This window comes from Physeter macrocephalus, unplaced genomic scaffold, assembly GCF_002837175.3.
Source record: "Physeter macrocephalus isolate SW-GA unplaced genomic scaffold, ASM283717v5 random_1150, whole genome shotgun sequence".
In the NCBI taxonomy this organism is placed as follows: domain Eukaryota; kingdom Metazoa; phylum Chordata; class Mammalia; order Artiodactyla; family Physeteridae; genus Physeter; species Physeter macrocephalus.
The window spans coordinates 13,667-25,000 of NW_021147002.1; the positions used below are offsets into that span (position 1 = coordinate 13,667).

The 11,334-nt window shown below is 47.6% G+C and overlaps 2 long non-coding RNA genes across 5 annotated transcripts; one reads left to right on the forward strand and one right to left on the reverse strand.

Annotated features, from left to right (window-relative positions):
- The first annotated feature begins 296 nt into the window (after positions 1–296).
- On the forward strand, positions 297–10,312 carry LOC114485578 (uncharacterized). 4 transcript variants are annotated; one of them, XR_008616909.1, is made up of 7 exons: positions 2,072–2,935; positions 3,095–3,140; positions 3,910–3,990; positions 5,248–5,368; positions 6,892–7,180; positions 7,271–7,721; positions 9,067–10,312. It is a non-coding gene; the product is annotated as an uncharacterized lncRNA (long non-coding RNA). The 4 variants fall into 4 exon arrangements; XR_003678989.2 differs by lacking the exons at positions 5,248–5,368; positions 6,892–7,180; positions 7,271–7,721; positions 9,067–10,312 and adding an exon at positions 297–407 and having other exon boundaries at positions 2,751–2,935; positions 3,910–4,670; XR_003678986.2 differs by lacking the exons at positions 2,072–2,935; positions 5,248–5,368; positions 6,892–7,180; positions 7,271–7,721; positions 9,067–10,312 and adding an exon at positions 297–434 and having other exon boundaries at positions 3,910–4,664.
- LOC129391965 (uncharacterized) lies at positions 2,016–6,898 on the reverse strand. Its single transcript, XR_008616910.1, has 3 exons — positions 6,077–6,898; positions 5,198–5,267; positions 2,016–2,075 (listed from the first exon to the last, which is right to left on the reverse strand). It is a non-coding gene; the product is annotated as an uncharacterized lncRNA (long non-coding RNA).
- Positions 10,313–11,334: the final 1,022 nt, after the last annotated feature.

The window sequence follows — 11,334 nt, forward strand, 5'->3', positions numbered from 1 at the left end:
GGTCAGGAGGGTGGGGGACTTCTCCGGGCAAAGTTTCCGGCTGGCGAAGACGGAGCAGGGGCATCCAAGCATCGCCCGCGGCGGGGCGGCTGGCAGAACAGGGCAGGCCTCTGGGAACTCGACAGTGGCCCCGGGCCTTCCCTCCGGATGCCTCTCCCTCCCGGCGTCCGCGGCCGGCAGCCTCCGATTTCCCTGCGGAGGGGCGACGCCAGGTGCCCTGAGCGCGGGCGGCCCCTCCTGCCGAGGTGGCGGCCAATGGGGAGCGGGACACGGGCAAGGTCCGCCTGTGCGCCCGAGAGCGCCGCACACCGCCCCCTCCGGGCGGGCTCCGGATCGGTCTTCGAGCGCAGTGCCCGGCCCTGACGGGCCACGTCCGATCCCCGGGCCCGCAGCGAAGGAGCGCGAAGGTCGGCCTTCAGTTCTGCAGATGGGAGGTAGGGGACAAAACACCCGGACGGTCTGGGTGAAGACAGGCGGGCGATGGAAAGGGGGAGGCGTGGAGCGGAAAATGCCGGGTTTGAATCGTGGAATTTAAAAAGGAGGCAGGAAGGGAAACCGCGGCTGCGGAGCTGAGCTGGCTGGAGGGGAGCATTTGCATGCGGCGCGCAAGGCACCGAGTCACCGCCGCGGCCGCGTCCTCGCGCTCTCGGGGAGATTTCTCCGGAGAAAGCGGAGCAAGGTCAGCCGGGTAGCCCTTCAAGGACGGAGCGCGCGGCTCCTGCATGCTGATGGCCTCCGGGATCGCCCGCCCGCGTCCCGGGCGCCCCACTCCAGCAGGGAAGAGATTCAGGGGCTCTCCTCCAGGGCCACAGGTCTCCACCCGCTCCCCAGCCGCAGCTCCCGCCTGTTCGTCAAAGACCTCATTGTCACCGAGACACTGGGACCTTGTCTCATCCTTGGAACCACTCGTAAATCTTAGGTCAGGCAGCTGGCCGCCTTCGGGAGCCACTGTCCCCCAAAGCTTTAGTAAGTCACTGTCTAGAAAGGTCTGTGCTTCAAGAGTGCACACCAGGGAAAAATAAACAAAAATGCAATGCCAAAGCCGTACCGCATCAGAAATCCTAACCCCGAACTGTGCTCCCCGCTCCTCCCCTCCCCCCGCACCCCACCCCGCACGCCCAGCCACAGCCCTGGCAGCCTGGCGCTGCGAGTCTCCACCGCCTGGGAGTCACGTGCCCCCGGCGGTCACCACGTAGCCCTCACTGGATGATTCTAGGGCGCCCCTTCCCAGGGCCCTCCAGCCAGTCGGGGAGGTTCTAGAGTCAGGTCGGGGCTTCAGCTTGGAACTTGACTGGAACGCGAATCTCTCAGCAAGAAAAAGAACTTTGACGGTGAAATGCCCAGACTCCAATATTCTGGTCTCGGCATTTAATAGTTTGCTCTTTGAACTGAAAAGACCAAAGAACACATGGTTAAATCTCATGATTAGGGTTCCACCAATGTCTTGGAATTCATGCTAAAGTGGACCCTGTGCTATCTATGTATCAAATGCATATTATCCATGAGGTTGTCAGTAGGCATTTCAGCCAACGAAAGAAATAATACATAAACATTTAGATGGTCCGTTATTATTATAATCCCCACATTTGATTGGTGTCTTGCACATCAAAGTGCTTGCTTTTGCATGTACTAATGAGTTAGCACCTCCTAGGCTCCGGCTAACCCAGTCTACAGTCAGTAGGTTCAAAGCTCAAAGACTGGAATCCGAGAGGTAGCTCTTTCTCCCACAGCCACAGGCAGGGTTGGCTTCCAGGGAGTGGGACCAGTGCCGTAACCCACACCCTCAGCCTTGGCTTAACGTTCCACTCTTACCGTCTCCGAATTCTCAGTTTTTGAACAAGGAGGCCCAGTACTTCACTTTGCAATGGGCCACATAAATTATGTAGCAGGTCCAGCACGCAGGCTCAAGTTTACAGAGTCCTAGCTCTTCACTTAGTTGGCCCTTGCCCGCAGTGTGCATAAGGTATATCACCATCACGCCAGGCAAGGCACTCTCTTGTTTCCTTTCCTTTCCTGCTTATTCTCCACTCACATCAGGTACCAACACTTATAGCTGTCTTTGGATGCACGCTTCCCTGGAAAAACCAAACGAGTCTGTTTTAAAATAATAAATCCAAATTATTCTAAAAATGTACAGCTTGCTGAGTTTTCACAAGTTAAATACACCACGTAATCGGCGCACACAGATCAAGAAACAAAAACATTATCAGTCCCCCAGAATCCCCTCCTGCAGCTTTCTAGTTACTACACACTCAAGAATAACCACCATTTGACTTCTAACACCAAAGATCAGTGTTTCCTTTTCTTGCATTTTATGGAAGATGGGAAATGGAATCATACATTTTATGTTCTTTCATGTCTGACTGCCTTTGCCCACCATTGACTGTGAGATTCATCCCTGTTGTGTGGTAGGCAGAATTCTAAGATGGCCCCCAAGATTCCTCATCCTCTCTTGTACTCGCAGCCTCTCCCAGTTATTCAACTGAACATTAATCTAGGTGCTGCTGTAGAGGCATTTTGCAGATGTAATTAAGACCCAAATCAGCTGGCTTTAAGGTATGGAGATTGTTCTCAGTGGGCCTGATCACATGAGCCCTGAAAAAGCATGGAGCTTCTTCTGGTGAAAGGGAAATGAAGTATGAGAGGGATTGACACAAGGGAAATTCTTCATTGTCGGGTTTGAAGATCGAGGGGTCCACATGGATACAGACGGCCTCTAGGAGCTGACATTGGCTCCTGGTGACAGGCAGCAAGGAAATAGGGACCTCAGTCCTCCAGTCACAAAAAAGGGCCCGAATTCTGCCAACAACCCAAATGAACTTGGAAGAGGATCCTGAGCTTCAGCACCTGACACCTTAACTTCAGCCTGTGAGGCCCTCAGCAGAAAACCCAGCTACACCAGGCCCAGATTTAAGACGAGCACAGCTGTGAGCTGGTAAATGTGTGTTGATTTCAGCTGCTAGGTTTGTGGCAATTTGTTGCACAGCAACAGAAAACTAATGCCTTGTGTGTTAGAGTTTAGTTTATAGTATGCCATTGTTGGACTGTAGCGCAACTTGTTTATCCATTCTCCTGTTGACGGACGTCTGCGTAGGTGCAGCCATGAACGTTCCAGTGCACGTCTTTTGGTGAATATATGCGTGAGTATCTGTTGGCTATCAGGGTTTAGAAGTGAAATTGCTGGGGCATGGAGTACTTATGCTCAGCTTTAGTGACTACTGCTAAACAGTTTCCAAAGGGATAAGTTATTTTTTCATAGGGAATTTATTCAGACTTGCCATGACCTAAGAAGGAACTGGTCCCATCCTAGCTGATACTAACTAGCTAATCTAATAGCAAAAAGCCCACCCAGCCAAGAGCCAAAATAGTCAAGAGAAAATAACAGCTTTAAACCCTGGATACTCTCTCTCCTCCATGGCCTGGTCACCTGCATGAATCAGCAGCGAAGAATATTGATGCTGGCATTAGCCATAGATAGACTCTCGTGGCAGTATAGTGGGCCCTCCATATCCACAGGTTCCACATCCTCAGATTCAACCCACCAGGGATTGAAAATATTTGGAAAAAAATCCAAACTTCAGAAAGTTCCAAAACGCAAACTTTGAATTTGCTGTGTACCGGCAATTATTGACATAGCATTTAAACTGTATTTACAACTGTTTACACAGCATTTACATTGTAGTAGGTAATATAAGCAATCTAGAGATGTGCATAGGTTTTATGCAAATACTATGCTATTTTATGTAAGGGACTTGAGCACTGGTGGATTTTGGTGTCCACTGGGGCCCTGGGACTTATATATGGGAGGTATTTGGATCGCTTGATACTCTGCAGATGATTAGCAATAGTCCAGATCTCTGCTGACACTGCTTTTCTGATCCTAATGGCATTTTAAACCTGTCTCCACAGGAAGTCAAAGAAGTGTCTCACATACACACAATCGCAAGCATCTGTGATGGAGTCAGAGACTGAAGATCTTGAAACATGGAGGTCTGCAGTCCCTGTTGTTTCTATTAATGGAAACATGGTTCTATTTTAAGCCAAATTGATATTCTGATTGTAGAATTGCAGCAAGTACTCAGAAGGCCTTGCAAACAAAAGAGTAAACGCGTGGAGAACGGGTCCCTTTGCCAGATTCAGCGAACACCATTTTTATATCCTAATTGCCGGGAATGGGGACAGCTGCATCATTGTTTAAAACACACACTCATGCACAATTAAGCCAAGAATAAATGTCAACACTGGCACAATCTGCTAAATAACTGATAACTGATGGGCATTACTCATGCTGTGAGCATTGTCTCCAATAGAAAATGGAAAGATTCCTATTTTGAAAAGATCTTAGAGGTTTCTACTGGTTTAGGAAAGCTGGGTTTACCAAGGGGGAAAGGGGGGCATGGGATGAATTGGGAGATTGGGATTGACATATATAGACTATTGATACTATGTATAAAATAGATACTAATGAGAACCTACTGTATAGCTCAGGGAACTCTACTCCGTGCTCTGCAGTGACCTAAATGGGAAGGGAATCCAAAAGAGGGGGGATATATGTATACATATAGCTGATCCGCTTTTCTGTACAGTAGAAACTAACACAGCATTGTAAAGCAACTATACTCCAATAAAAAATTTAAAAAAATACATCCATTATAAAAAAAACAAGTCCCTTATCAGATATATAATTTGCAAAACTTTTCTCCTGTTGTATGGGTTGTCTTTTTACTTTCTTGATTTTTTTTCCTTTAAAACAAAAGGTTTTTCATTTTGATGAAAAACAAGAAAAAGAAAGCTGGGTTTTATAACAAACGGCACAACTGCAGCCTGCCAGATTATGTAAGTGGCATTCCACCCATGTGTTCAAGGAGTTGGTGATAAGAACATGCCGTTCTTGTGCATCTTTATATTTGTATGAACAAGGCAGATTTGTGGTTTGGGGACACTTTGTCTGGGATGAGGGTGTCTTGTGGCCACTGACTAGAAATGCCCAGGGATGGCCTCGTAATCCAGAGAGCCAGGGTTTGCCACTTGCATGGGCAGCTTCAGACGCTGGACTCTGTGCCATCAGTCTTGTTTTCAATAAATTATTATTATAGACTGTAACTATAACTTAAACTCCTTGTTCAGTTCCCTCATGAAGTACGAATTTTGTTCAAAATAATTTATGAAATAATCTTGAACATGGGTATGAAGTCACCTTTTGGCCTTCACATCTCCAGCCTGAGAAACATCCTTCTTCTGTCTCAGCACCACCTCCCAGGTGTCAACTGAAAGAAAAATGCACAACATAAAGTTGTGAGTTAAGTTTTATCCGGGAAACTTACTGAGGACTATAGCTCAGACAGCGCTGAGGAACTACGCCCAAAAGGTAAGGGAGGAGCCAGGATACATGAAATTTTTTTTTGCTGGAAAAGACATGTAGTCAAACATCAAAAGATGACTGCTAATCACAAAGAACAGACATCTCAAGTTAATGATTTTAGTGCTTTTCTATGTCTGGGAAGATGCAAGAATCTGGGATCACTTGAAAATTTTCTTTAGATACATATCTTAACTATCTAGGGGCCAGTATATCCAAAGCACAGAATGCTTCCTGGTTTTTTCCATCTTGAATTTTCTTCAGGGCTCACTGTTGGTGGGTGACTGCAGCGGCTAATGGCTTTATCCTTGTAGAACTGGAAAGGTGGGCAACATTTTTTGTTTGCACAGGTATTCCTCTCCTGCACTTGCCCCAGTTTATCCAGTTTGCTTCAAAAGGTAGAGACGTTATTATTATTCCATAATAGTTTATGCATCCAGGGCATTGCAGCACAGAGAGATCCATTTCTACCTCGGGCATGTCATATTCCCACAGATAGAAACAGCTACACGGTTTATAATCAGGTCACTCAGAACACTTTTAGAGGGAATTCCCTGGCGGTCCAGTGGTTAGAACTCCGCACTTTCACTGCCAAGGGCCCGGGTTCAATCCCTGCTCGGGGAACTAATATACCACAAGCCGTGCAGCGCAGCCAAAAAACGAACACATTTAGATGACATGGTGGTCCAAAAGGGACCTGGGATCTCCTTTGCTCACCTTAAAGGCAGAGTCCTGAGGTAGAAACATTGGGATCAGGTCCTGTCCTTTGCGGAAGAGCACTGACGAATTCAGCTGAATGTTTTTCACTACAACCCAGGGCTGGCCGCGAGTCACATTTTGCTGCTGGTCTGTATAATGCTAGAATTGCAAAAAATGTCTATCAGTGTAGCTGCCTAGAAATGTTCAGTGTTCCTTAGGTACCTGAGAAATGGAAAGGGATGACTGCTCCCCTGTGATCATCCATTTCTAAAGCACCAGGGGAGGTTCCCAGCCCTAGAGCCACGGCCACAGCAGAGCACGTGTCATTTGCCCACCGTCCTGGGTCCTAAAAGCTCCAGATGTTCGGTAGCCGTGACGGAGGTGCTTCCATGTTCTTGGCATTGTATGACATGCCGGGGAAACGAGATCAGTAAGTCATAGTCTGTGCCCTTAAAGGAGCTCACAGCGCAGTGAGGACAGACACAGAGCACCCTAGAGCAGGATAAGTGTGACCGTAAACCCAAATCGGGGTGTCAGGGGTGGGGAGGTGGGCAGGGGCCGAATGGCAAGGAAGATGTCCAGAGGAGGTGGTGTTTGACATGAATTGAGACAGGTAGGGAGGTTGGCCAGGTAGAGCGCTGGGACGAGGCATGCTGGGCAGAGGAGCCATGTGGGCAGCAGCGACGTGGCACAGCCGGCTCAGTGTGGCTGGAGACGAGGCTGGGGCGTGGCAGGAGCCCAGGGAGCTGGGACTTCATCCACGGAACTGTTGCAAGATTTTAAGTAGGGGAATGATATGCTCAGATTTGCATTTTAGATAAATCAATCTGCAGGTTGGTGGAGAACAGTCTGAGGGAGAAATTCCTGCAAAGACACGGATGTGACAGCTTACCTTCCTGCTCCCTGCCAACACCAGACCCCTCCCCACTGCTGCAGCGCCCCACACCCCGTCGGCAGGCAGCCCCACCATGGATCTCTCATTACCGTACCAACTTGAGAAGGCATTCTCTGCCCCTTCCAGGGGAGCAGGCAAGGCGTAGAGGCACAGGCTCACTGCTTCATGAAAGCTGGCACCGAAGTCAGTGCTTCACCATCCAGCTCGTTTGCTATTCATGGAAATCGGTAAGCATGCTCGGAGCAGGTCCGCTGTACACTGGGACAGCTCAGAGCCTGTCTCTGATACACTTTTTTTTTTTTTTTTTCACTTTCCAGGGCTCCCTCCGGTTCCTGGTACAAAAGCACTCTCTTCCCCCTCCCTTTTAAAGCCCTGCTCTTGGGAAAGGCTCTGATAGCTTTCGTTCAGTGCTCCTGATGGAAGGAAATTTAATGTGAAGTATCATCTGTGCCTGTAACAAAGGCCAGTCCCAGGAGAGCTGCACAGGGAGTACTGGAAAGAAACCTTCAGCTGAGCAGCACCTGACCACATCCTCCTGTGTCTTCAATGCGACCTAATGGAGAGTGGCTTTCTGGAGGAACATGGATCTGATGTTATAATCGGAATTCGTGGAAACAGGACTCTCTAAAGGAAACTTCTTGTAATGTTTTCTTGTCAATACTTTCCTATGAAAAACAACAGGATTGATGTATTCTGCCTGAAGACCCTGAAAGCAGAGCCTCGTCCACAAGCATAGTCACCAGTAGGATGGCCTGGCCTTGCTATGTGGTGGGTTTGCCCAGACCGTTGTTACTTACAGGCCAAGCAGATGGTGCTGTATACCGGGGGTCAGCAAGCTTTTACTGGAAAGGCCAGATTCTGTAGGCGTCATGGGCCATACCCCTTCTGTTGCAGGCAGCTCTGCCATTGCCCAATACAGAAGCGAATGGGCATGACCAGAGTTGGCCCAAGGGCTGTAGGCGGCTGCCCCTGGTCCATATCATGTGATAGGCAGAGCCCTATGCAAAAGTCCTACTCCATTGACATAAAGAGTCACTGTAAAAGGCATTCCCCTGCGTTCAGGCATTATGTCTACAAAGGCCTGATAGATTATAACATGTTAATCCATTATCCACTGTCAACAGGTTAGCACAGATTCATTTATCCTTGAAGTGCAGCCTGGAGATCACAGGATGACATTCCCATGCATAGAATGCCCTCTAACTTTGACCAGCTGTACCATAAATCCATGCCCCTGGTCATTCAGGAACCACTGAGCATGAATACGGGCTGCTTGATGAGACTCCATCTCACTTCTGGAGATAATATATCTTGTGTCTTTTTTTTTTTTTTTTTTTTTTTTTTTTTTGTGGTATGCGGGCCTCTCACCGTTGTGGCCTCTCCCGTTGCGGAGCACAGGCTCCGGACGCGCAGGCTCAGCGGCCATGGCTCACGGGCCCAGCCGCTCGGCGGCATGTGGGATCTTCCCAGACCGGGGCACGAACCCGCGTCCCCTGCATCGGCAGGCGGACTCTCAACCACTGCGCCACCAGGGAAGCCCAAATCTTGTGTCTTGAAGGTCAGTGCACCAGTTAAGAGCTTCTGAGTAAAATAACAGGAGCCATAGGGAAATTTATGTTCCCACATAACAGAAAAACTAGAGGTGAGGTGGGATCAACAACTGGCTAACCAGTATTTCTAGAACCCAGGTTCTTTCTATCTTTAGCTCTGCCATGTAAAGTATAGGCTTCTTCCTAAGCGTGGCGGTCCTCATGGTTATAGAGTGGCTGTCAGCAATAATTGAGACATTAGCAGAACAGAGAGAGAAAGAGAGAGAGAGGAAGAAAGAGAAAGACACTCTCCTCCGACCTGGGACCCATAATAATCCCTGGACGGATGCCACGCACAAGATTGGCTTACATCTGGGTCCTTGAACCAATCACCGACAAGGCAATGGTGTTATCATAGTTGGCTTAGTCTACTAAGAACCCTCCCCAAGAGCTGGGGTCAATTCCAGAAACCACATTGCTGCTAGAGAGTTGAAGATGGAATGAATGTTGGAGAGTCAATCGCTGTGTCCACCAAGAGCAGCATTTTTTTTCCACTTATGTTTCCCTTTTCCTCTTTTTAATAGGACACTGTTGCTGTGACCAAGTAGTGCTGAGAAAAAAGAAATGAGAGAGTAGGGACCTGTGCCCCTTCAACATCCCAGAAATGCCAATTCAGAACCATGTATAGCATCACCCATGGCTCTGTCTCCTGCCCATCCCATCAACCCCCAACACAAGTTACTGGTTTACTGGTGCTACACCCATGACTACAGTCACCAAGCTCATAGGAAAAGAGAGAAGCCAGGCAACAGGTCGGCCAACTTACAAGTGAGGAAGCAGATTATGTTTGTTTTCTGAACGCTCTGGTGTTTGGCTGCAAAGCCTGCCAGGCGGGAGAGAGTGGCTGACAGCGTCCTGGAGTGTGGGGATGCTGTTGGATGGTGGGAAAGAGCTAGGGATGGGGAGTCAGAAGGTGACACGCTTTAGGTCGCAGCTCTGTGAGCTCAGGAGAGACAGCTACCTTCTCTAGCCCACTGGTATCCTCATATGTAAACCGGAAGATATAATACCTACCCCTCAAAGGAGGAGTCTGTGAAGATTAAATGTAAAGCTGTAAGAGCATTTTGTAAACTATAGAGCTGTACAACTCTAGACAGAAGTATTTACTATGGCTGGAGAGAGAGGGAGAGTTGAGTCTTAACGAATTTGTAAAGGCGGTCAGGAATCCCCGGTGGCTTTCCTCTCCCCCCGTCAGCTCTTGACCACTCACACCCAGGGTCCAGCCCGTCTGCCGGCCCAGCATCCCCACTGGAGCCCAGACCACGATCTGCCCCCTTCACTTTCCTCCCACCAAAGATGACCTGTCTTGTGTCTCACTACACACCTGAAGCTGACCTAAGGAAGTATGGAATCATGGAAAGAGCGTGATCCTAAGCATCAAAAACCTGAATCCTAGGTCTGGCTCTGCCATTAACTGGCCATCTGAATTCAGGCTTGATTAACCTATTGGCAACCTTGGACTTTGAGCCTATAAGAGAAAAGAGAGCTCTGGTTTTTAAAACTTTTTCCAGCATTAAAATCCTGGCTTCAAAGCAAAAGGGTGCTCTTCATCCATCCCCTTGCGCCCCTTCTCAGCCCAAATGTCATTCCCTAGGCACCCTCATAGAAAGGCATGGGCTTACTGAAGCACAGTTTGAAAACACTGGGCTAAATGATCCCCCAAGGTCCCATTCATCTTTAAAATTCTCTAACTCAGTCTCTACTTCTAAGATAAAAGCTTTCATGCTAATGTAAGAAGTAATATAATATAATATAATATAATATAATATAGTACCCCTACTAGAATCATTTGAGTAGGAATTCTCATAGCTATATAATCTTATGAATTAATACATAAAGATAGAATTTCAGGCACCATGTGTGTGAAAGAGGTAATTGGGAGACCCCCTGGATCCCCTAAGATCATATGACTTGGGCTGTCCATTCAGCTTTCATGTAGGGCCTAATCTTTTGAAGTGGTTAATGGTATTTTTCAGGCTGGTGAGTGACAACTTGGCTTCCCAACAGCTCCTTGGTTAATGGTGAGGCCCAAGGAGGACAAGGAAAAGCCATCATGTCTTTCACGGGGGGAAGATGAGTTAGAATCAGGTTCAGCTCTGAGGGACAGAAATCCAATAAAGTTATACATTCTTTTCTATTATATAACAGACATCTAACAGCAATCTAGGGCTAGGAGAATGGCTTCATTCAGAAAAGTCTTTGAAGATCCAGGCTCCTTCTAGCTCATCACTTTAATATTCCAAGGAAGTAGCTCTTGTCCTCGTGTTCCAAAATAGACACCAGAGCTCCGGCCATCAGATCTGAGGTCCAGGTAACAAGATGAGGAAAGAGATAAAGAAATGGAGGTCTTTCTCCATTTAAAGACATTCTCTGGGGGTAAGGGAGGGAGGGATAAATGGGAAGATTGGGATTGACACATAGACACTACAATATATAAAATACATAACCAATAAGGACCTACTGTATAGCATAGGGAACTCTACTCAATAATCTGTAATGGCCTATATGGGAAAAGGATCCAAAAAAGAGTGGATATATGTATATGTATAATAGATTCACTTTGCTTTACACCTGAAACTAACACAACTTTGTAAATCATCTATACTCCAGTAAAAATTTTTTTTTAAAAGACATTCTCTGAAGTTTCACATAACACTTCTGCTCACATCTCATTAGCTAACCTGAGTTTTGTAGTCAACCTAAATAAAAGGGAAGCTGGAGGAAATCACTTTCTAGATGGGAGAAGAAGGAAGGATGACCTACGACCGCTGGTGGGTTCCATGTCAGGAGCT